The sequence below is a fragment of the Eulemur rufifrons genome, chromosome 30 (assembly GCF_041146395.1).
Source record: "Eulemur rufifrons isolate Redbay chromosome 30, OSU_ERuf_1, whole genome shotgun sequence".
NCBI classification, from domain to species: domain Eukaryota; kingdom Metazoa; phylum Chordata; class Mammalia; order Primates; family Lemuridae; genus Eulemur; species Eulemur rufifrons.
Window position 1 is genome coordinate 45,023,951 of NC_091012.1, and position 26,188 is coordinate 45,050,138.

Below are 26,188 nucleotides of genomic sequence, written 5' to 3' on the forward strand. Positions count from 1 at the left end.
GAAGAATAAAGTGTCAAAGTGTTTTTAAAAATTCTTACTTTGTTTGCAAGTGTGCGGAGCATGTGACACTGGGGCCTTTGATAAGTAGGACATTGACTGGGAAGGTAGGGATAGGTAGAAAGTAAGGAATAAAATAAAATTAGCAGCAACATTGAGGGCCCAGCTAAGGAAAGTTGACATAGATTTGTTTCATGGTTTTTCTCTGGCTTGTGTTATCTGGGAAAAGGAGAGTTAGAGGATCAAGGAAGGGGGTGAAAGCAGGAGGAGCCTCACAGACTGTGAAAATGGAGAGATGTTGTGAGTGGGGGTCATGATGAGATTAATGATTGATATAGTGGGAGTGAGGAGGCAAAGTTGGTTGCATCTAGAAGGATGAGGGCAGGGTGTTAGTTTGAGTTCCAGTGAGGCTCAGTTACAAATTTTGGTCAAAAGAGAAGGAGGCTTGAAAGGAGTGGAAATTAAGGCCTTCAGAGTAGAAGGTGTCAAGGAATTGCTAGATCAGAGTGTGATATGGATAATGCATAGATAAATTGATGTCACCCTGGGTAGGAGTCTGTGTGGGAGGAAACATCCTTAGAAACTCAATGTAGGGGAGGGATCTGGGCTGGGCGATGCCACTGTAGAGGATGAGAAGGTGGAGGTGTACAGTGTGGGCTTCAGTGGAGGGGAGGTAGCTAAAGGAAGGTAATGGAACAATAAAAGACAAGGAGCTGAGATGAGTGAGGAGAAGGCAGAACTGCTTTCTTGGCCCTGAGAAGAACAGGAGAAAGAAGAAGGATAGAAAGAAGAAGAAGAGGAAGAAAAAGAAAATAGAAGAAAAGGGGCCTCCTTTTGGAATAGTCATGGGGGATGCAGAGTATTCAAAGGAAATCCTGTAGGCAGCAGGTAAATCACAGGGCAGAGAGAATGTTCTGGGGATAGATAGAAAATACAAGAAATGTTGTTGACAGTAGAATAAGACTCCAGAGGGCATAATGGAGGGGGCCAAGGGGAATGCATAAAGCAGAGACAGATACCACAGAAGGAGATGGACTGAATTGGAGAGGGCTAGAAATATTATAAGCTGGACTAGGTTTGACAGCTTTATTCTGTGATCAAGAGTGATGGTTAGTAATGGGGATGAAGAATGCAAGCCCCTAAGGCTTCAAACTGGGACCCAATCGAGGGGTGGGCATTCCTGTCTCAGGAGAAAGGAAACTACCATGATTGACTAGAGCTACCTAGAGTTCCCATGAGATCTTGTTGAGACTGAGGGCTGTGCTGGAGTTGAGCGATGCATCAATATGCTTACCTGGGCTTTTGACTAATGATGACAGTACAGCTTTTTTGAGTTGTGACATCCCACATCAAAGACCTTTATTCAAAGAGAAGCATAGAATGTCCTTCCAGTACTATTTCTGGTGATGGATGGATTCCCTATCCTTGTGGATTGGCAGTGCCTCTCAATGCCTTTGTTAAGAGAATGTTTTCAGAAGTACAGGGGGATATAGCAGTGAGGAAAAGGATCTAAGCTCAATTTTTGAGATTTCTTTCAGGGCCAACCTTGGAAAATTGTGACACAGAAGAATCACTCATGGTACATACTATTTCCCTACCTTTCCTGTGCTTAGGGCTCTTGCACCATTTCCAGTTTAACCAGGGCTGTTTATTGTAGCCAACCCTGCTCCAAACTCTCCCCTTCCCTTATTCCAACACCTGATTCTGTGCCTTCAGGGCTCTACTCTCTTCTTCTCAGGATGTTCCCCTGGTAGCTAACAAGTCAATCAGTGCTAAAATAGTTAAATCTAATAACAAATTAATGTCTTTATATCCCCAGGGTTTTTTTTTCCATTTCACTTGAGTGTCTTAACCCAAAGAAAAAACTAACTATAATGGGAATTGAAAGCCCTACAGTAGGGGGAGGAAGGTAAGAAAAGGTTTCCTGGCCCTCAAATTAAACCAGCAAGACATTCAGCTCCTGTGGGTATCACTGGGGTGCCAGACTGATTTTGTTTCTCAGAGCACTTGGGATTAGCCCTGGTTTCCTGTGGACTAGAAATAATGACACCACAAATTTCTTGGGTACAATGACTTGCAACTGCTAATATTTTCATTCTCTGGCCCATCTATTGAGGCCTTTGTGAACTCTGTGGTAATTTTTTTCTCTGCCTCAGAAACTTTATACTTCAGCTTGCTTGAGGCATAAATAAGCTAAATCTTGCAAAGAGCCTTAGAAAGGTACTTCTCCCTAAAATCAATGCAAAGAAGCTTTGAAAATAGACCCATTAAGTGGTTTTAACTCTGTATGAAAAACTGTATAATCAGAGAAACCTAATTCTTGAACAGGCTGAAACCTGAGTTTTTCCATCCATTTTCTTCCCTCCAGCCAACAAACCCTGGGTGCTCACTAAGGAATGTAAATGTCAAGGTGGGCTTTTTTTCGAAATGTGCCTTGTAGGGAGTGGGAACTGTGTTAATGGCCCTGTTGGTTTCAAGCAGCATCTGGAGCCCTTGCCAGCAATCACAGGCCAAAATACTCATCATATAAAGAGCCTAAAGTGGCACAAAATGCTATCCAGAGCCAGCTCTAAGCATAATGGAGATGACTTGCTTTCTATTCAGGTTATCCATTTAATATCTGTTCTTCAGCAAGTGTGTGCTGTCCATATGCTTCGATGTCAGAGTTGTCTGTTCAAAACAGTAAAATCATAGAAGAATTTTTGTTCATCAGTAGATTTTCCAGACTAATCCCTTCCTCATCCAACTAGCAACCAATTTATTTGACCATCTGCTTTACTGTCCACTTACAGGCACCTTATACATAGAGACATTTACAAGTACACCAGACTTTCTTCTTTTTCAAGACACTGAGTGCCTTTAGGCAACCCTTAGACAGCTGAGGGACCTCTAATGTGTCCCTTATTACGGACTTGTTGTATTATACTGTGTTCTGTCCTATCCCACCTGCTGGCAGCTGTCATGTTAGAAATCAATCTGGCAAATCAATCTCTGCTAAGGTCCTAATACCTGATAATTGCCAAAGTGTGGCTTGTATCCTTCCCCTCAGGCATACTTGCATTTTAAAAGGAAAACTTTTAGGGCCACAAAACCTTATTCTAAGGAATGGCTTTCTATGGTATGAATTTCAGACATGTATTATTTTAATAAATATTTAATACATACCCACTATGAGATAAAGATTACATTAGGAACAATTGATATGCAATAATAAAATGTGGTTCCACCCTGAGGAGCTTACAGTATATTACAAGAGATGGTGTAGGGGTGAGGGGAAACTTGTCCTTTCCCCTGAAAATTTGCTGAAAGATCAACTCACAATTAAGGCAGATTAATAAGAGAAAGGCTTATTTATTATGGGCATGGGGAGAAATCACAGAGTGATTACCCAATATCTCAAGGAAGATCAGATATTTTTATACACTTCTTTTAGAGGGGTGGGGGGAAAATGAGTAGTATAGGTAATTCTGTTTAGGGGCAATAAATGGTTGCTAGGGAGGATGAATGTATGGGGGAAACAGATTGACTTGTAAATTAACCTGAGAGACAGGTATTATTTTTTAAGTAATTTGGTCCAGGTGTGGTTGCATTCTGCAATATATTGAGATAACAGGGAGAGGAAGGGAAGTCCATGCCCCCTTTAATCTTTTGATAGGTTTAGTCTGGTTTATGCAGATAGAGGGAAGCCCCCTCCAATGATTTATTGATCTTGAGGGGTCTGCAATTCAAAATAAGGAGTTGTATTTTGAGGTGAAATTTCCTGAGCTCCTTCACTGGGCATGTAAAATAATTACAGTGTGGTGTCATAAGTGCTCCATTCATTTATTACTCATTCAACATATATTTATTGACTTCCTAATATGTGCCAAGTGCTGTGCTAGATACCAAGAAAACGGCAGTAAACAAAGCAGTCTCTATCCTCACTGAGCTTCTAATCTTTTGTATGTACAAGGCAATATGGTTTGACACAGGAAAAAAGGACTTAACTGGGAAGGTTGGGAAAGGCTACACAGTCGTGACATTTGAGCTAGATCTAGATGAGTAAATATTCATTAAGTCCATGAGAAGGAAAAAAGCATTCTGGGCCAAAGGAATATTATGTATAAAGACACAAAAGCATGAAGGATGGACATTTGTGTCCTTGATAAATGGTGAGTAGTTTGGGGTGTCATAAGTGCTGGGAGAATCAGGGACATGAGATTAGAAAGACAGGTTAGGCAAGATGAAGGATAGATGCTGTATAACCCTGTTTCTGGATCAGATGGAACAGGTTCAAATTTGGGCTCTCACACTTATTAGTTATGTGACCTTTTGGGCTAATTATTTAATCTCTCTGGGTCTTGGTTGCCTCACCTATAGAATGGTGATAATAATTGTAACAACCTTATGGGACTGGAGTGAGGATTAATTTATGTAAAATATGATGTTTGTCCACTGCTTAGCACAAGGCCTGAGACATAGTAAGTGTTCCATAAGTTGGAACCACTGTTCTTCTGTAAAGGAGACTGAAATGCAACTGTAGGCAGTTGGCACCTGTTTAAGTTGCATTTTTGGTAAGGAAAGTGATTTGATCAAATATGTATTTTAGAAAGACCATGCTGGCTTGAGAAAGGAAGAGAGATCTTAGGGTTTAGAGAGTAGAGGCAGGGTGCATAGTCAATAAACTAGTGCAACAATTCAGAAAAGAGACAAGAAAGGCCTAGATAAAATTGATGTAAAGAAGAAGAGTCTAAGGAGATGGAATTCAATGGAATTTAGGGGATTGTCCTTTTAGTTCTAGATTTGCGGGGGTAAGAAGAGACAGTTAAGGTCAAAGATGTAATCAAATATGATGAGTGATTGGAAGGAATGGTGATTACCAAAGGATGGGTATGGTTGTTCGGGGGTGAGGTAATTTTAGGGAAGGAAATTATTGAGTCTGTTTCAGCAAGTTTTGTTAAGTTTATATGTCTGTGAAATACCTATTTATCTATGTAGAGATTGATTTAGCAAGCAGATGAAAATAGGTGGTAGCTGATAAAATTATAGTTGATGAAATAGTAGTAGATAAGATTATCTTAAGAGAACATGTAAAATTATAAGAACAGGACCCTGAGCATACCAGCATTTTAGGACTAGGCAGAGGAAAAAGGAACAAAGTAAGAGAGTAATAAACAACAAAGAAAGAAAGAACAGTCAAAGATATACAAGGCAAAGAATTAGGAGTAACTGTTACCAGAGCTAAGGGATGAGAGTTTCAAAGGGGATCAGGAGTAGGAAATAATCTCAAATACATCTGAGAGGTTCAATTGAACTGGAAATTGGGAGGATACTGGGAATCCTTACTAGAGCTATTGTATTGGAAAGGGGAAGATACAAGCCAGATTGCCTGGGTTGAGTAGTGGCCTTGACCTCCTTAGCCATCCTGCTGCACAACTGGCAAAGGGATGAGATTGCCCAGGATATTATGAGCCATCAATTTGGAAAAAGGAGTTAAGACTTAGATTTTCAGTATATATCTAACTAAATGCTCTGCTGCTCTCACAGAGCAGCTGTATCACAGGCAGTAAGGTCTATGGCTCAGTTTGATGTCTCTTGCAAAGTGACTCAATCACTGTATAGACATAGTCTAAGAAAACAATATTTTAGGGGTTTGAAGAGAGGGGAATTGATCTTTTCAATTTATAATTCAATCAAATCAGAAACCCTTTGGTTATCCTTGTTAAAATTTAATCATAGATTAGTGAATTCTCTTTTCCTTTAATGAAACACAGCATTTTCATCTCTGAATAGTCCTTTAAAGACACTTGCTGCTATATTTGTTTGCCTTTGCAAGGAAAGCTAAGTTACCTCTTAATATCTTTGACTCACATATGAGGCATAGAAATTCACGTGGAATACAAAATTCTTCTTTCTTTTTGTAACTGTATGGGATTTTCACAGAATCCAGATGTCTGTATAAGAAATATAAGTTCCCACCCACCCCTTCCACACCACCCTAACTACCGTTTCCTTCATTTGTACTGGAATATGATTTCTACTTTTCTTCTGTCTTCATAGTATATTAAAATAATATATACAGAAGAAAAAACTTTCTAAAGCCACAATTGCCTTTACTTAAAAGGAAAACCACTTTCCAAAGGACCATTATATAACAAACTTAAAGTGTTCATTATAATACACTCCGGACTTCAGCTTTACAATTTGTTTCCAAAAGGAATAAAAATCACCCAATTCTAGCACTTCTCTGGGAACCCCTAAGCAGAGAGGAAATTGGCTAGTAGATACGCAGATGTGAGGGACTGTGCCACCTAACTGCTGAGGTCTGGTATAGATCTTAATCACAGAGGAAGTTTGTAAGCAATAAAAGAGGCCTCTGTGGAGGCTCTTGAGGTCCCAAAGCTCATTTTATCCTAAGAATATAAGGCCCTGGGGCCTATGTGTTCACAAGCAATAAAGCAGTAGAATTCTTCCCAAGTTGCTAAAAGAGCACACTAAAAATGATGCCTTCCTCAGCACTTCTTTTCAAATGGTTCAAGAAGAAAAACCATGGCATCTTTTCTAATACCCATATCCTATTTTCAAATCTGCCAAAAATAGTGACTTCAATTCACAAGCTTTAGACAAGAGGGGAAAATGCACTCAAAGGGACAGCTTGATTTTCTGCTAATCTTAACATTTTATAAAAATAAGTTCACTGTGAAAGCGATGATGTATAGAAAGCAATCTGATTGGGATGCCCAAGCTTTTTGGGTTGTTTGCTTTGTTTTTGTAATTTTTTTCAACTGGAATAGCTATCTTTCACCAAGCCATCCCAATGTCCTTGGCTTTTGGTGAGCAAGGAAGCTTTCTTCAAAATTTTCTAAACTTCTTTACTGCTGTGGGTGGGCTGCCTCTAGTATGGATTGATATCTGTGTGGATTCCAGTCCCCATTTCTCTCCTTCAGGGTACTATCTGCTCTTCTATTCTGGGCATGGAGTTGACCAGATGCCTCAGTGAGCCCCAGGACTCACTCCTATGAAATGATTTCACAGATCAGGGAATGGGACCCTGTCCCAAGAGGGTGGCCTTGTAAGTGGCTAGCTCCCACTGGCTGATGGAATATTTTCCTGGGATTGTGCAAGATTGGGCTTCCAGACTGGTACTGAGGTATTGATTTGGGACAACTCTACTCACATTAAACACATGATGATTTCAGGATGCCATTGACCTAAGCATTGGCTCTCTCCCATCTGCATTCTAACCATGGATTGGTAGTTTGCCTATAGCACCAGAGGGTTGTGGGGGCAGCTGCAGGCATCTTTTAAACACTTACCCTTCCCACTATTGGCACCCAGGACAGTCACCTCACCCTTTTGCACAGGCTCTGTGTCCTGTCTCAGATAATAGATGGTGACATCTATGTCCCCTAAGGGCTTTCGAGATTATTGTGTTACACTGCCAACAGGTTCTTCCTGTTGTCATCTCTTCTCTCTGACTGATGTGGTGATATCATGTTTTTTGAGGCTGGTCTTATCAGATGAGCCACAGACATTCCTTGAATGAGTGGTACCACTGCCCATGGGTCCCTTGCCTATCCTCCCAGTTGGTGGTACTCTATGGTAAAGTCAGGGGTAGTCAATATTAAAAGCAACCATATTTAAGGAATGTAATAATTGTGGCTGAAGCATTCAAGAGAAGACATGTTTGGAAGATGTGTCATTCTACCTTTATGCTGTAAAACTCCAAAAGGTAAAAATTTAACATACCCATAAAACAAATTATCATTCACACTTTCCTGCATACCCTGGGTAAGGGTTGCATTTGTAGTCATCATGAAGGAAACACAATAACAACTTCTGAAAGATTCATTAGAAGTCAGGATTAATAGGGAGTGGGGCATGGATGATGTAGCATCATGAGCAATGATATAATCAATGTTAAATAAATGATATTAGGAAATTACACAGGCAAGAAGATTTATATCATTTCATCACAAATGGGTTCTGAAAAGCCTTGGCATTATGAATAATAGTATTGTTATGTTTCTTTCATGGTGGCCAATGTGAAATTATTCAAGAATGGCATATTTGACAATAAAGAATAAAAAGAGATGGTCCCTGGATACTAAGAAGATTCTTCATGTGCACATATCTGAAAAGAAACAGATACTTAAGTATTGCTTTTCAACCCATTATTCTAAATTTTTATTGATAAGTTACTATACCTCACATGGGCCCATAAATTTTATAATTCATTTTAAAATGAAACTGTTTAAATAGCATAGAGCACCATAAAAAAAATTTCTCAAGGTTTTCCCCAGTCTCGGGATGTCACTGACTGGAGACTTGAGAATTTGAACTGCTTGTTACCACAAATACAGTCATGTGTCATTTAACGACAGAGATAAGTTTTGAGAAATGCGTCATTAGGAAATTTCATCATACTGTGAGCGTCATAGAGTGTACTTACACAAACCTGGATGGTACAGACTACTACACACCTAAGCTATAAGGTATAGCCTGTTGCTCCTAGCTGCAAACCTGTATACCATATGTCAGTATACTGAATACTATAGGCAATTATAACACAGTGGTAAATATTTGTATATCTAAACACATCTAAACATAGAAAAGGTACAATAAAAATACAATATTATGATCTTATGGCATAGTCGTTGCATATGTGATCTGCTGTTGACCAAAATGTCATGCAGTGCTTGACTGTACTATCTTTTGATTTCCAAAAAATGTCTTTACCTATCTGCTAAAGACCAGAGTCAAATAAGAAAGTTGTTCCTTTAGGTTTATGTGACATTATTTGGAGCTCAACTCCCAAACTGGAAACTTAATGAGAGACTAAGGTACATATTTTAACAATAACATAGACAAATTTCATTGGCTTAGACAAAATCATTAATACTTATTAATTCAATGTATTAGAAATACTTTGCTAAGCATTGGGTATATAGTGGTGAACAAAAGAAATAGGGACCAAACAAGGACCTCACAGAGCTTAGAGTAGCTGGGCAGGCATTAAATAAATAAACATACAAATATTATTATTACAAATTTTAATACATTATAAGGAAAAGAGGAAGTTTCTTTGTAAGACGGTGATGAAAGAAGTCCTGCTTTATATAGGAAGGGAATTTATTACTTGTAGAGGTGACAAACTAAAACATGAATAGTCAGAAGGAAGAGATCCTGGCAGAACAAACAGCACCTAAGAAGCACCAAGATGGTTCCTCCTAGGAATGGAAAAATTTAAATGTCGAAGAGAGTGATATAAATGAAGTTGGAAAGTCTGGAAGAAACTGGATCATAGAGGGCTTTGCAGGAGTTTGAATCTAATCCTAAAAGCAATTGGGAGCCATTGGAGAATTTTACCTTGGAGAGGATATGGTCTAATATGCTCGTTAGAAGGCCACTCTGAAAAATGTAGGAGGGTGAGAGTGGAGGTGGGAAGACCATGTAAGGGGTCACTGCATAGGTCCAGGTGAGAGTGATGAAAGCTTAAACTAAGGTAGCAACAGTGGGTTGGAGAGAAATAAACCAGTCTGACACATATATTGGAGGCTGAAATGACAGCAATTGCTGATGAACTGGATTTGTTCATTCAGTCATCCTTCTGACAAATATTTGAGTGTTCCCCTCTGTCAGGCATTGTTGTAGGTGCTCCAAATAGAGCATTAAACAAAATATAAACCCTGCTCTCATCGAATCTGCAGTCTAGTGGGAGGATACATACAATAAACAAGTAACATGAAATATGACCAATGGAGATAAGAACTATGAGAAATAATGAAGCAGGGTAAGATGTAAAGGAAATACTGGAATGGATTTGAGGTTTCCTTTATATAAAGATTGGTTAGAGAAAAGCTCTCTAATAAGGTCACCTTTGAACAGATACTTGAAAAAAAAAAGGAGAAACCTATGTGGTTACCTGGGGGAAGTATTCTAGGCAAATAAAACATCAGGAAGTAGAATTGTACATGGTAGTATGAGAAACAGTGGAAAAGCAAGTGTGTCTAGAGTAAAATAGGCAAGGGGGAGAGTAAAGTGAGATTAAAGAGGTTCTTCAATGGGGAAGACCATGTTGGGCCATTGTAAGAACCTTGGTTTTTTAAGATAACATGGGAAGCCCTTGGAGGGTTTTGAATAGAAGAGTCATATCATCTGGCTTATGTTTTAACAGGATAATTCTTGTTGCTGTGTTGGTAATAAAATATAGGAGGCAAAAGAGGAAATATAGAGATGATTTAAAGGGCTATTTCAGTAATCTATGCTAGAGATGATGGTGGTTTGGACTAGACTGGCAGTAGTGAGGGTATTGTAAAGTGGTTGGATTCTACATAAATTTTGAAGGTGAAGTCGATAGAATTTACCAGTCAATTGTACATGGGTTGTGAGAGAAAGAAAGTAGTCCAGTATCATCCTACCATGTGAGTAACTGGAAGGAATTAGAAGTACCACTTACTGAGATGAGAGAGACTGGGGGGACTGGTTTTAGTAAGGAGGGGTTTTAGATTTGGAGGGTGAGCAAGAAGGAAGAATTCAGAATGGGTCCTACATTTCTGATTTGAACAACTGGGTGGATGGTGGTGCAATATCCATAGGTGAGAAAGATGACAGACTTTAAAATTCTCTGTTCCAACCTCTTTATTTGATAGGTGAAGAACTGAAGCCCTGAGGAAAGAGCCCACCTAGTTGAGCAGTGGAAGAGCCTAGACTTGGTTGAACGTTTCCTAATCAAAGGGTCAAGATTCTTGCCTCTTTTTCACATTTATTTTTTAATTTTTAAAATCTCTGAAATGTGAAAATGAAATTGTAACTTCCTTAAAGGCAAGATCTACTCTTTAAGCTTCTATATGTTATGCTATAGTGGGCATCTATTGTTTATTGACTGGAACACCCTATTTCCAGGATCTGTTCTTTTCCATATTTCACCCAAAGTCTTACGGGAATCATCGTGCTAGTACAATGTGACCCCACCTCTTGTCCACAGTGGATTGTTTGAGGGATAGGCACCCGACCCAAAGTGGGCTAATTGCCTCTGCCCACTCTGGTGAGAGGGAGAAAGTATTATTCTAATAACTTAGTAAATACCCATTGACCTGAATTGAAGGATGAGTGAAGCTTTCAGAAACTATACATATATATAAAAATTTTAAACTTATGAATTAGGGGATGATTATTCCCATTTCAAGAAAAATTTTTGCTCTACCAGAAGATTGACTGTAATTTTGCTTTAAATAGCAATCTTTCTAGTGCATTCAAGCATTTTTTTATGATCACTAACTACATGACAGGCTGGGGTTGAAGGGAAAGCATTTTAAAGTTAAGGCCTCAGGAAATAATTTCTGTTAAGTTATTTTTCTGTGGGTCTGGAGCCTGAGCTCTATAAAGGCCTCTCATTTCCAAATATTGAATTTTAAGCTATCAAATGGGTTAGCACCCAATATCAATATTGGCTAAATTGATTGGTTAAATAAATTAGTGATGTTTTCAATTAAGTATATTTTATAGGCTTCTATTTGAAGACTATATTAATTTTAGAATCAACTAATCAAAAACATTGTGCACAGGAAATACTCAGTTTTTGTATATATGTATATGTGTTTATATTAAAGAATATGGTTACCAAAAATGTATGGATAGAATCAAGGGTTAATGATAACAATGAATAAAAATCACCAATACTATATATGTTGTTGAAGAAAAGTTCATTAGCAGAAAAAAGCACACCAATGCCAATCAATGAGCTTCTACCTTTCTGGAGGATAAGAAGAAAACAAAGTGGGACAGTAGCCTGTGGAGCATAAGTTCAAAGTCAGATAACCTATCCAGTATATTTCATAAGCCCGTGTTTGTTCTGTGAAGACAGAAGTGAGAGTGACCATTAACCATAACAAGGTTAATGCTAGATAGTTTAATGTAAGCCAAGTTCAAACTCCACTTGAGTTTGAAGGAAAAAGAAGGAAGAAAAAAGAGGAAGAGGAGGAAAAAAGAAGAAATGGTTATTTCATGAGCACATATAGCTGCTAAGGGTTGTGGAACCATAGGGAGGGGTTGGAGCAAAATAGCCAAATAGAAACTACCAGCGATCATCCCTCCGCACAAACACCAAATTCAACAACTTATCCACTCAAGGAAGCACCTTCAGAAGAACCAAAAAGCAGGTGAGTGATCACAGTACCTTGTTTTAACATTATGTCAAGGAAAGAGGCACTGAAGAGGGTAGAAAAGACAGTCTTGCATTACCTATGTCACCCCTCCACCATCCCCTGGCAGTGCTATGCCAGAAGAGAGAATCTGTGTGCCCAGGGGAGGAAGAGTAAAGTGATTGTGGTACTTTGCATTGGAACTCAGGGCTGCCCTGTCACAGGGGAACACAGCACAGGGCAGAATTCTGCCAGCACCCACAGAGAGAGCATTTAAACCAGGCCAGTGCCTGGGTTACCCCTCACCCAACTCCAAGGCAGTGCGGCTCAGGGAGAGTCATCTTCTACTTTGGGAAAGGAAAAGGAAGAGTTCAAAGGACTTTGTTTTGCAACTAGGTTAACTAGCTCAGCCACAGTAAAACAAAGTACCAGGCAGACTCCTGAAGCCCGTAATTTTAGGCCTTAGTTCCTGGATGACATTTCTAGACCTACCCTGGGCCAGAAGGAAATACACTGCCCAGAAGGGAAGAACCCAGTCCTGGCAGGATTTACTATCTGCTGGCTAAAGAGCCCTTGGGCTTTGAATAAACATCAGAGGTAGCCAGGCAACAGTCACCACAGGCATTGGGTGAGACTTGACTGGCTTCCGGTGTGACCTGCCATAGTTTTAGCTGTGGTGGCCATGAGGGAGTGCCCACATTACTCCTCCCCCAACTCCAGCAGCCCAGCAGAGAGTGAAGGAAGGTAGAGACTTTGCCTGATAATCCAATGTTAATAATGGAATAATTCCCTTATATTTAACAGTTGCAGTTAAATTTCTGTAGAATTTGGGCTTTGATGACTGACAGAATCACTTTTCTTCTGATAGTTTTGGTTTCTAGCAATTTAGTGACAATATAAGAATTTAAGGTAGTGTTTGAAGTAATGTCTTTGGTATTTTAGTAAAAAAATATTTACATACAGTAGGTCTAAGCCTGACCAAGAGAGTTAACTAATTTTATGCAGGGCAATGATACCTCTTGATTTTCCCAGGACAGTTCTGGTTTATGCCTGTTTTTCTGATGTATGTATTAATAGTATCTTCTTTCACTCCTAAATATGTCCTGGTTTGGAAAATAAGTTATGTTTGCTCTACATATCAATTCCTCAGGTAATCCTGATCTATCTAACATAGAAAGACTCTGCAGGGAACTCAGTTAACTCTCCTGCTCTCTCATGAGGTCTTGTATACAGTTTCCTCTGATCTCCTGCACCCCCCCCCCCAAGTGAGAGACCCATATTCACTCACTTCAGTTAAAACATTTTGTCTGAGAATTAAAAATTCAGCCAAATTGTACTGCTTTCTGGTGATCTAAATGGATGTAGATATTACAGAAGACCTTGAGAAATGGATGAATAGCATGTCTTTTATTCAGTCCTCAACTATTAGTTATTTTAACTTGGTTTTTGGTAGGAATTGGATAGCTATTGATTTAAGCTTCAGCTATCTGGCAAGTCCCTCAACTGCAGAGATTTTTTTTTGCATTGCTGATTGAAGCAGATGCGTAAGTTTCAGGTAATGGGAATGGTTTTAGTTAGGATTACGTCCGGCTGCTAGTAACAGAAAATCCAATCTATGAGGGGCTTGAACAAGACAGCTTATTTCTCACTCATATAAGATACCAGAGCTAGGTTTTACAGAGCTGTTAGCTATGTGTTAGCTTCACGGTCTTAAGACCCAGGATCCTTCTATCTCATTGCTCAGTTATGTGTAGCATTCATTCTCAAGGTCATTCTATATTCCTGGGGGGCTGCTTTAGCTCTAGCCAATGCATCCTCATTCCAGACTGCAAGGAAGGGGCAAAGAAGTGAACCCCCTGCCTTTGAAGAGTATTTCTTATAAGTTCTCTACCACTTTTGCTTATATCCCTTCGGCCAGAATGCCCTTACATGACCACATTTTGTTGCAAGAGAGTCTTGGGAATGTAGTCTTAATTCTGGATTGCCATGTACTTAGCTAAACCCCGGGGGTATAAAAGAAAGGAAGAAGGTGAAATGGACATTGGGGGACAATTAGCAGTCTTTGCCGTAGGACTAAAGGTGGTAAAATTGACATTCTATAAGGAAAAATCAAGACTTGATTTATTTGTCCAGATGAAAAGTGACACTACCTCCTCACAGCAGTGAGTCTGGAAATATGTTTAGTTATTGACATTCTCCCCTAAAATAAAGCTTTGGTTGTGCTTGATGTCATTTAGTACCTCCTTATTTTATAGCTACATGCCCTTTAATGTGAAAAAAATATTTAAAATCATTCAATTAATTTAAAAGTTATTATGGGGCAAATAAACTTGGAATATATAAAATTCTAGGATATCTTTGGTCAAGTAATGGTTATTTGGACTACTGCTACCAACACTAGCCTACCTAGCCCAAGCTTGTCCAGCAGCTACATGCAGGGAAGGTGTTCCATGTCACTTTCTAAGGACTGCATTGAATTTGTACTGCATGCGTGATGAGAAAAAAGTTATAAACATGGAAGTCTTCATATACTTTCCTCCTCCTCTTAAGTACTCTATTCTTCTGGAGCCTGCATTTGACAGACTGGTTCCTAGACCTTTGTGATGCAGAATCATAGTGGGCAAAAAGGAAGACTAAATAGAAAAAAAAGTGAGGAGAAGGGGAATACGTTATCAAGTGAGGTTAAACCCAGCTATATGAAAGTTGAGGGGAAGTAAAAGCCATGTGAGCTAGAAGTGGGGAGAAAGAAAAGTTTTTTAATAAGGAATTCTGAATGAATGATTCTTTAAGGCATTACATGAACAGTACTTTTAAAATTTCATACCATTTATGGCTTAAAGCAACTGGGTCCCACATACATTCATTAATAAGTAGAGTTACAATTTGGTTGTATTTTGGGGTTTCCTTAGAGTTGATTAATTTTTGTAAGAATCTTATGTTATCAAAAAAATATAATTAATTTTACTTAATAAATTTCTTGCTGTGATTAATCATTTTGATGCTTCCATTCACTTAAACACCATGGGGCCACAATCATTCTGACTATTATCTGTGGTCCCTTGGAATTGCTTGCCTAATTAGAGCTAACCATCTTTACAATGATCTCTCTGAGGTTTTCTGGTTCCATTAGACATTAACATTCAGGTGTATTGGGAGGCAATTTGGGGTCTCTAGAGTTGAGCATACTGTTATTGCATAACTCTATGTGGCAGTCCTGAATACTGTAAAAGGCAATGTTTTCACAGTTGCTCTCTGAAGAAAATAAATGATTCATCACTTTATAGACAAAGATATTTTTTATTCTTCTTCCTGTATATAGAATGAGCAGGATCATTCTGCCTAAAAAATGTGAGAGACAAATGTGATGTTATTTTTAAAAATAAGGAAGAGCATCTCATACTTTGGTACTAGAGGCCACATGAGGGTCAACCATGATTGAGGGAGGTTGGATGGTCTAAAAGATGGAACCAGACTTCAATGGTATATAGCAGATAAAGGACTAAAATTCTCCCCTCCTCCAAAAAAGCAATCCCTCCCCTTTCCTTTCAATTATTTACCAGTATTAAAACAGGCAAAACAAGATGGAAGACAGAGCTACTGGTGTGTGTAAGTCCAGGGGTTCTTACCTGTGAAATGAAATTTCCTGAACCCAAGAGACCTCATGTCCAGACTCTCTCCTCTCCAACCACCCCTGGGCCTGCCCACCATAAACTTTGTCTTTTCCTTTGTCCTCAATAGGGGTGGGTGGGGCAGAGAGTTCAGTGTAAGAATCAGGGATGATACACTTATAGTCATTCTTCTTAAAAAATAGAAAAGGACAGAGCTGTCTGATATCTAACAGGCAAGATAACCAGCAAGTATAGTGATAGGCAGTCTGGCATCCAGGTAAGCAATTGGTATCAGGGGATCCAGCCACAGGTAAAAAGGTAATGCCACTGCAATGGGGAATCTAGGAATTTTTAGAGATATAAATACGTGGGCAGTTAGAATTGTACATTTTTTCCTTCGCTTGATTGTGAATATTTTCTTCTAAGTTTTAGTCATTCTAAGATTACCTTTCCTTGGTAGAATCTTTCTGAAATGATGATTCTTTCTTTGCATCTATGTTATCTACTACTCTTAGAGTGGGGAGTGACATATGATATCTGGTCTGGCAATCACAAAAGTTCTCTATAGCTTTGGAAGACCAGAGTTAGGCTTGACAAAAGCAACATTGCCCCCTGTGCTCCTTCCCCTATTCCCACCAAAGAAAACCAAAGTATATCTCTTTGTCTGTTTTCTGGGTACTCCATTGATTAAGATGTCCTGTTTCAGGGGGTGGGCTTGAAGCTTGGGTCTGCTGGGACAGGCCTGGATTCTTGGTTCCTGGGAGCCAGCTGTCTTGGTGCCGGAGTCTAATGGTGTGAACCTGCAATCTGAAACTTTTGGGGCTTGGAGCCTGTGTCTGCGAAGGTCAAGATGAAGCCTGGATCCATGGGGGCTGACCTGACACTGGGGTGGGCCTTGAAACTGGGGATGTGGGGGCTAGCCTTGTGTGGATTTTACTGGGGTGGGCCTGGTGCTTGGATTCATGGCAAAGTCAGGTATTTATTTCACTCTCCCTTCCCCCATGGAGGGCATCCCTTTCCACATTGTGCTGCTGGCTTGGAGTGAGGGTGACATAGGTAATGTGAAACTGTTGTCCCTACCCACTTTGATGCATTTTTTCCTTATTTGTGTGATATAGCCAAATGCTATAATCTCTTGCCTAATTCTTTAGCTTGTTTGAAGCTATTTTCCTGCATTGAAAGTTGTTCAAATTGACATTTCTGCAAGGGGACAAATGCTGGAAAGTTCTATTCCACCATCTTGTTGATTTCACTCCCCAAATTAAAGATATTTCTATCATCAATAAACACCATGCGGAAAACTGAAATACAAGCTACATACTCGGAGAAAAGTATGTATTTGTAACACATATAATAAAAAATTCTTAGTATTAAGAATATGTAAAGAAATCCTACAAAGCAATAGGATAAGGAAAAATAGCCCAATAAAAAATGGGGGAAAAAGATAGGACTAGGTGCTTCAGAGAAAATGAAACATGTATAATCAATAAACATATGACAAAATATACAATCTCACTTATACTCAGAGAAACAGAGATCAGGACCACAATGGGATATCATTTTACATCTAGTTGATTAGTAAAATTTAGGGAGCTTAACAATATCAAGTGTTAGGATATGTATGTGAGCTCTCTTATACGTTGTTGATGGGAACATAATTTGGTACAATTGCTTAAGAAAACAATTTGGTATTATTTGGTAAAGTTGAACATTTGTGCATTCTATCACCTAGCATCAATATTCTAAGTATATTCTAAGAAAAATTTTAGCATATCTACTGAAGGAGATAGGCACAGGAATGTTTTTGGTGGCATAGTTTATAATAGCAAAAACTTAGGAACCACCCAAATGTCCACTAACCAGACAATGAGTAAATTTCTTGTGGAATTTTCACTTAATGGGATATAGTGTCAGTGAAAATGAGTGATCTATAGCTATAAGCAGCAATATGAATGGACCTTAGTACTAAAACCCTGAGTGAAAAAAAGCAAGACTCAAAAGAAAGTACAGAATAGGATACTCTTTTTTAAAATTCCAAAACAAATAAAAAATTTAAGTAATATACATAAATGTAATAAAATGAATAAAAAGGGAATGGGATGGTAAATATAAAATTCAGGTTAGTGGTTACCTCTAGGGGAGGGTCTAGTGGAGGCATACAGGTAATATTCCAGTTTGGGAGTTGGGCAATGGGATCATGGATGTTTAATATGGCATTAACATAAATGAAACGGATGATTTATAAACCAATGGTAGTATAACTTGAACTAAGAATTATGATAATTTCAATTCTCTACGCCTGAGGTCTAAGAAAAATTCAGAACAATAAATTCCATGTTATAGTTTACAAGGTCCCATGTGATCTGGTTTTTGGTTTGCTTTCTGATTAAATCTCATACTTCTCTTATCCTTGTTCATTCAGCTTCAGCTACACTACTTTTCCTGTTGGTCCTTTAACTCCTTAAACATACTCCTGACTCAGGGCCCAAAACATTCTTCTCTGAGATATCCACACATCTTGCTTTCTTACATCATTCAAATCTGCTCAAATATCTCAGCCAGGTCTCTCTGAGCATCCTATTTAAAGTAGCACGCCTATTATTCTGTCCATACACCCTGCTCTATTTTTCTTCATACAAGTTACTAAATGACACATTATTATGTAGGCATTGTTTTTATTTTATGTCTTTTTCCATACTGAAGATCCATGGGGGGGTAGGGGTTTTGCTTTTTTTCACTGTCGTATCTTTGTTTAGCTACCTTCTACTCTTCCTTTGTCTCAGATGTTATTTCCTCCAGAAAACTTTCTGATTCCTCTAGTCTGTATAAGAGTTTCTCTTCCAAGCTCCTATTTTACTCCATAACACAAAAATAAAGCTCCTCACATTCTTTTCTCATTGGCTGTTTACCTGTCTCTTGCATTAGATTTGTGAATGTTTTGAGGACATAGACCCTGTCATGCACACATGTATGTGTGTATGCATTGAATTCCAAACATGTGTTTCCCACCACACAGTAGATGCTCAATAATGATTATTTAATTAGTGGTAAAACAGATGAAAGAATGAGCAAGCAAGTGAATGATTCAGCCTCAGGGTTAAGATGGCTAGCTAGAAAAATGAAGGAGATTGGCCATGTGGAAATGATACATTGTAGTATAAATAGAAGCTGGTTGTTTTTTGGGTGAGACTTCATTGTATTTCTCTAGAAGCCTTCTTTTTATGCAGACCTTGGTGAGCTCTCTCACTTTTAGTATAGGGTCTTAAGAGATATACCTCAGGCTGGAGATATGCATACATCCCCATGAGGGGCAGAAACTTATGAGCCTCTTAATCATTCAGTATTTCTGCACAGTTACAGTTCAGGGGAAAACTCATAGCATATGATGATGCTGAGATCTTGGAAAATGTTAGAACAAGGCTATGCATGATCAGATTCATATTTACTGCTGCATGAATTTCACTGTGTCCTACTTCTTTCTTTTTAAATCATCTATGTAAGAGCTACATTTTTCTTTCTATTTACTGAAATATAAAATTCACTGGGCTAGTCGTTTTCTCTGGCCCTTGACTCCTGTCTTGTGAATAGCCAAGAGCTTTCAGTTGCCCACAGGTGCTCTCAGTGGCTTTATGTTTTCCCAATCAAATTACCCTTTTCTCTTTCTGGCTCAGTCATTATGGAATCATCTTTCTCATCATCAGCATTAATGCTGTGCCATAATTATACACATAATTGGATCACTTGCTTGCTTGCATAGATAATTGCATCAATTTGTTGCCAGCTTTGTCAGCTACCAAGTAATGTACCCAGTAGCCATATGAGAGTATGAGTGAATTTTTGGAACTTATTTATTTTATATGATGGACCAACTTCAGAGTTCATGGTTTGAGTGTGATTATATGGTATGAGTTGTTCATTAAGTGGATGCTACCTCTCTTTTATTTATGAGTGAGCAGTGTCTGGCATCTTGAAACCCCTGGTATGTTTATGGTGGTCCTACTCAACCACTGGTACATAGAAGTAATGTTTGGTATCCAGATAGAGAAAATAAAGTGCTAATTAGACCAAAGGCATAGATTTTATTTCTGTGGATGAGTGAGCTCTTTGGTTCTGGGTCACAAACTCTACCTCTACTTCAGTAGGCCCTGTCTCTGTCCCCAGATAGAATCCTAACTTCAGCCATAACTAGAAGATGGTGACAGCCTAAGCAGATGAATATAATTAAAGAAGTCCCTCAAGGACAGAATGGTGTGACAGGCAGATGTCACATGATGATGGAAACTCTGGGAGCAGGTGGTATGCCAAGACCAAGGTGAACAGGGAGATTGTCAGATAAGACTGATGATATTGTCATATCAGAGGAGGCTGATAACATGCTGGGGTCACTTCTGACGTTCAGAAATGAAACTTTAGTTTGGGAGAAAAATAGGGCCAAAGTCTTAGAATTATCAGGATTGAGATACAGGGGGAAACAATAGGGGCAATTACTTAAAGAGGGTTTACAAGGTAGAATCTTGGTCGTGCAATGGTCTGGTGGAATTGGCCATACTGACTTGCGAGAGCTGACTATGTGTACTTCTCTTCCTAACTACACCTTCAATGACTTCATGTTGGTTGTTTGATATCAGCTATGGTGGGAATATTTGCACCATGGGAATGAGCAAACATTATGAATCAGGCCTTTTTTCCCCTGGAGAGCCAGTTTACCAGAACACCACTGTTAATAGGTATAAGCTAGCACCAGGTGACATTTAGTAAATGCTTACTATGTGCCAGGCATTTGCATTGTCTCATTTAAGTCTAATGCCATCCCAATTTTGGGGAGAGTGAGAAAAATGAGGCTAGAGAAGTTTGTAAGAAGTTCAGTACTAGAATGGGGCATGTGTTCAGAACATGAGGGGGTTTATTGATGGGCCATTTAAGTACTACAATAGGCTTCCTAAACCTTGCCTGATTAGGAATAACTTGGGTTTCAGGACTGCGCTTATAAGAACAGTAGTGTATTGCTTAGGGGGCCAGGCTAGTCATTATGCCTCACAGAATTCTAAGTAGAACTATGTCCTCAACTTTATCCTCTTGTCTGTAGCTTTCCCAGGATTCACCCAATCCAAGGTGGGAGAGCACTAGAATGACCCTTCCATACTCTGTGTCTTTGTTCTAAGTAATGATTTCTTCTCAAGAGCTTCTCAAGGTATCATACTCTTGACCCTCTCTGTGATCCTAAGTTTCTAGATTATAAAATGTCTGTACTATTTACAAAAAAGTTTGAGAACCCATGTACTTATTTCTGTATGACACATTTCAAATTTTTTGTAGCCAGAAAGGACCTTCAATATGGAGCTACTTGGTTTTGTTTGTAACATGTAGTTTTATAAAAGTCAGTTTTTGGTGTCCAGACACATTTCTGCAATAAGATTAAATTTAATTTGTCTTACATTTCTTTCCGAATGAGACTACATAAATAACCAACCAAAAGAAAAATATATTAAACTGTATAAATCCAAATATACAAATATAGAATAAGCCCTGACTAATTATTGGGAATTGTAAATGAGATTTTTGGTGTGGCATGTCTGCAGATTAATGTAAACTTTATTTAAATCAACTTGTTTTTTTTTTTGGAATCCTAATCATGATTTTCTTTTACTTTACTATAGCAATACACAGCAAGTCAACTGTAGGAAGATTTAGCAGAGTGGTAATATCCTTTCTATTACCTTAGACACAATGGGAAACCCAGATAGTCCAAGAAATCATTTTTGCTCTGCAGTTGGCCCATAATTTCTTATAGTTCTGAGAGAAAATAGAGAAAAATCACATTTTAAGCAGGTGTAGGCTTAACATTTGTTTTTGGTTTTGATTCAGCTAGCATTTTGCACACTATGAAAGTCCCTGTGCTATGTACAGTAAGGTTCAGTTGACTGTAAGAGAGGTTGTGATGTTTAGGTAGCTAAATGAATATGACCAATATCATATAGACACAAAACCCCATTATACCTATGGTGTTAGACCAACTGTCTAAAACCTTCTAAAATCAATGCACTAAGGTTTGAACTCTTCAGCTAGTGCATGTATGTATATGCGTGTTTGTGTTGGGGAAAGGGAATTTATGATTGAATGCCATAAACTGAAAGCTCGTTGCATCAGAAAGTTATTGCTTCATAATAAATCATCTTACAAATTACTGACTTTAAACAGCCACTGTATATTATTGCCTTTGAGTCACTGAGATGGTTGAGCAATTCTTCTGGTCTTGTTTGGTCTCATTCATGCATCTGCAATCATCTGTGGGTCACCTGGGGGGAGTGGCTTATTTAGGATGTCCTTAGCTTGATTGACTCAGCTTTCCTCCACATTCTCTTGCATCTCTCTAGCAGGTTAAAATAGATATGTTTGTATGGTAATGGCAGAGGTCTAATAGGGCGAGCATATACAAGCAAAGGCTGTGCTTGTGTGTGCCATATTTGCTAACATTTAATTAAGGAAAGGAAGTTACATGTCCAAGCCAAAAATTAGGAGTAAAATATTTTGAAGAAAAATTGATGAGGGTCCACAAATGTGGTTGCTATCCCATATCCAATGAAAATCAGCTTCTATTTCATCATTGATACACATGACACAGGCTGCTGATGCATTGAGAAGTGAAATTTGGGACTTTCCAAACTAATGCTATTTGTGTTATAATAATAGAAATGTAGTGTCAAGTACAATGAAAGAAATTATCCTACTGTACTTTGCATTGAATGTGGTATGTTGTTTATTCATTTTTAAAATAAAATTTATTTCTCATATAATATGTGCCACTATACAGTTTATGAAGGACATTAGCAAACAGGAACATGACTAGATGGGGACATTTGATGCTATGGACTGAATGTTTACATCCCCTCTTCCCCAGATTCATATGTTGAAGTCTAAATCTTCAGTGAGATGGTATTTGGAAGTAGGACTTTAGGAAGGTAATTAGATAAAGAGGGTGCAGTCCTCATGAATGAGATTAGTGCCTTTATAAGAAGAGACATATGAGAAATAATCTCATTTGTTTGTTTCCTGCCATGTGAGGATATAACAACAAGACTGCCATCTGCAAACCAAGAATCAGGCCCTTGCCAGATATAAGATCTGCCAACACCTTGATCTTGGAATTCCCAACCTCCAGAACTGTGTGAGAAATAAATGGTTGATGTTTAAGCAAGTTAGTCTATGGTAATTTGTTATAGCAGCCAAAAATGGCTAGGAAAATGGGAATAGTGAGGAATATGAAAACATTCTGGGGGGAATTGGAAGAATTTCAGTTCAAATGTTACCTCCTTAGAGAGGTTTTCCTCAACCCATCAATCTAATATTTTTATTGATACATAATAGTTACACATATTTATGGAGTACATGTGAATCTCATATAGAAGCTTGAATGTCAAGTTTGGATTTCATTCATAGAGAGTATATTTTTAGATTAACGGAAGGATGTGTGTCTGTAAGTTAATGGGGATGACAGGCCAAGACATTGGATGACATTGAACCTAACCTAACCTAACCCTTTTCTTTTCTTGGAAGGGGAACCTGAGACCCAGAGAGAAGAAATAACTTTCCCAAGGTTATCCAGCCAGTTTACAGAATAGTTAGGGACAGAACTGAAGCTTTCTGTTTGCCAACTCAGTGTATTTTCTACTATATCATGAAAGCAATAAAGTGAGAATGGTACTTAGAATTTTAGGTATCACATGCTTATTTAAACATGTAAGTAATCCATTAAGATGAATTCCTTACTAACAGATGTTCAGCAACAACTCCTGAGGGCTTTAGAAGTAACAAATATCTCGCAGTGACTGCTTTGATGAAGAACGGTACTGCAGGGTGTACTATGTTCCTTTGCAAACAAGAAGACCTTCTCTACTGTGTCCACTCTGCATGGCCCAGCTAGGAAGATGATTAAATTTAGACATTAGCTGAGAATGATCGAGTACCTCTCACCACCTGCTCTGTGGTTTTCTTTAATTTCCAAATGCTGCATTGGCTAGAATCCTTCTGTTTTAATTGATGGATAATCTATTATTTGGCTGCCCAGTGTGCTCCATTTCCAAAAACCATCATGATCCATCACTGTTTTGCATTAGACTAGGGATATTCAGTGTTGCTGGAGCTGCCATATTGATTGGGAAATCCAGACTGGAGGCATGGGTGACAAGGTACCTGCTCAGGTCTAAGTGCCAGCATCATTATTGATGTTTTCTTAAGGGAATGAAATGAACTATTTCTGATGTGGCTGAGGTTTCCAAAGAACCTGTCCCTTGTCACATGTCCTATAACCCCTCTGTCACCAAGTTGCTCTGAAACTATAAACACTAGTGCTTAAAAGGTTTAGAGTCAGAGAGACTTGGTTTCAAATTCTTGTTCCACCATTTAATAGCTGTGTAAATTTAGTATGGAACTTCTTGTTTTCTCATCGATAAAATGAAAATAATAGTAGTATTTTCCTAACAGAATTTTGTTGGGGGTTAAATGAGATATTTCTAAGTGTGCGGGAATCTAAGGTCATTATATTAACATCATTATGAATATAGAGACAGATCCAACTGAAACTTAACAACTTTGTCCCAGTAACACACATTTTTTTAATGGTAAGATTAAGTTTATCCTATTATAGAAAATAGGACCTTGAGTGAAAGAAATGCTGGGTGGCTAAGTTTAGACAGGTTGTAGAGGATGAAGAATGCAAGTCTGATTCAAAAGAGACTGCGTGGAAAAGGGCAAGCTTGGATATGGATATGGTAGGCCCTGGGTAGTCAGAGAGTATCATGAGGTTATCATGTCATGAAGATAGGTGCCAAAACGGAGATGAATGCAGAAAAGACCCAACAAATTCTATTATGTTAAAGAGCTTTTAAAGTCTATGATAAATCATTTTTCATGGAAGCAGGAAAGAACGTAGGACTGGGATTTAAAAGCCCTGACAACTATTTCTAACTGTGTTGTTCACTAGCTCTGTGTCTATACACAAATCAGTTAACATATGTAGGCCTTAGTCTCTTGATTTGTAAAATGAGTGTTGGACTAGGCTAGCAGTTGTCAAATATCCAAACCAGAAACTAAGAATGGTTTTTAAAGCTTTGTTTAGAAACAAAACAAAATAAGAAAAAAGAATAGTGAGAGAGACCATAAATGGTCCTCAAAGCCTAAAATATTTGCTATTTAGTTCTTCACAAAGTTTGCCAATCCCTGAAATAGATGGTCAGTTAGGTCCTTTTCAACACTGACAGTCTATGATTCTAGTCCTTGGCTGATTTATAATTGTTTTAATTGGCAGAACTTGTTTTACTTCCATTTAAACAGTTGGATAGAAAGAATAAGTTTTAGTGTTTGATGGCACAGTAGGGTGACTAGTTAACAATAATTTATTATATATTTCAAAATATCTAGGAGAAAAGATTTGGAATGTTCCCAACACAAAGAAATTGTAAATCTTTGAGGTGATGTATGTATATCCTAATTACCCTGATTTGATCATTACACATGTTTTGATATGCATGTATCAAAATGTCACATGTACCCCATAAATATGTACAATTATTAGATGTCAATCAAAAATAAAATAAACTTTTATATTTATACTAAAATACGTATAATCCATTGAATAATAGAGTTAGAATTAAAAGGGCCTTTGGAAGTCATTTCATCTAGCCCTTTATTTTCAGATGAGAAAATTGAGGGCCAGAGAGGTTATTGTGATTATGTCATATCTTATTAGTGGCAGAACCAAGACCAAAACCTAGATCCTCTGATTTCTCATTTAGTTATTTTGTATTACACTCTCATACTTTAATAATAGTCATTTCAAAGAGCTTGAGACTTCCATCTCTTCCCTCTTTTACCCACCATATTAGCTTCCTTATTTTAGTTCCTGGTGCCACTATGTAAAAATATTGGTAGCATATTAACAGCTTGCCAGGACTGCTGTAAAGCTGCAAGAACGTGACAGGAATATGCAGGCATTAATAATTAATGATTATCTAAGTGAATTTGATATCCCATCAATTTTATAGCCAGGATTAAGATAGTTCATAATTTTGGGCTGGAGTTTAAAATAGAGTAAGGCTAAGGAAAACTCATGGACTTTGATGGTTAAAGTTTGCTTTGGTATAAATTAATATGTTGAACTGATGTTTATACAACTAGCATAGCAAATACACATCATATTAAATTTTACACAAAGATAACAGATTCAGCTCAAATGGGCTGGATAGTTGACTTTTCTGCTATCTGAACACTGTGCTTCCTGTCTCAGAGAGAACAGTCGTGTAGAGAAATCACGGAGAGGTTTCCCTGGAGGGAGCTATTGAAAACTTAGCTAAAGTCACCATTCTCCCATGCCACCACTAATTTTCCTTCTCCTTTCAGCACCGTGTTTTCTGTGTTATCTGTCGAATTAATAGCTTTGGGGAGAACTACCATGAGATACGTGTT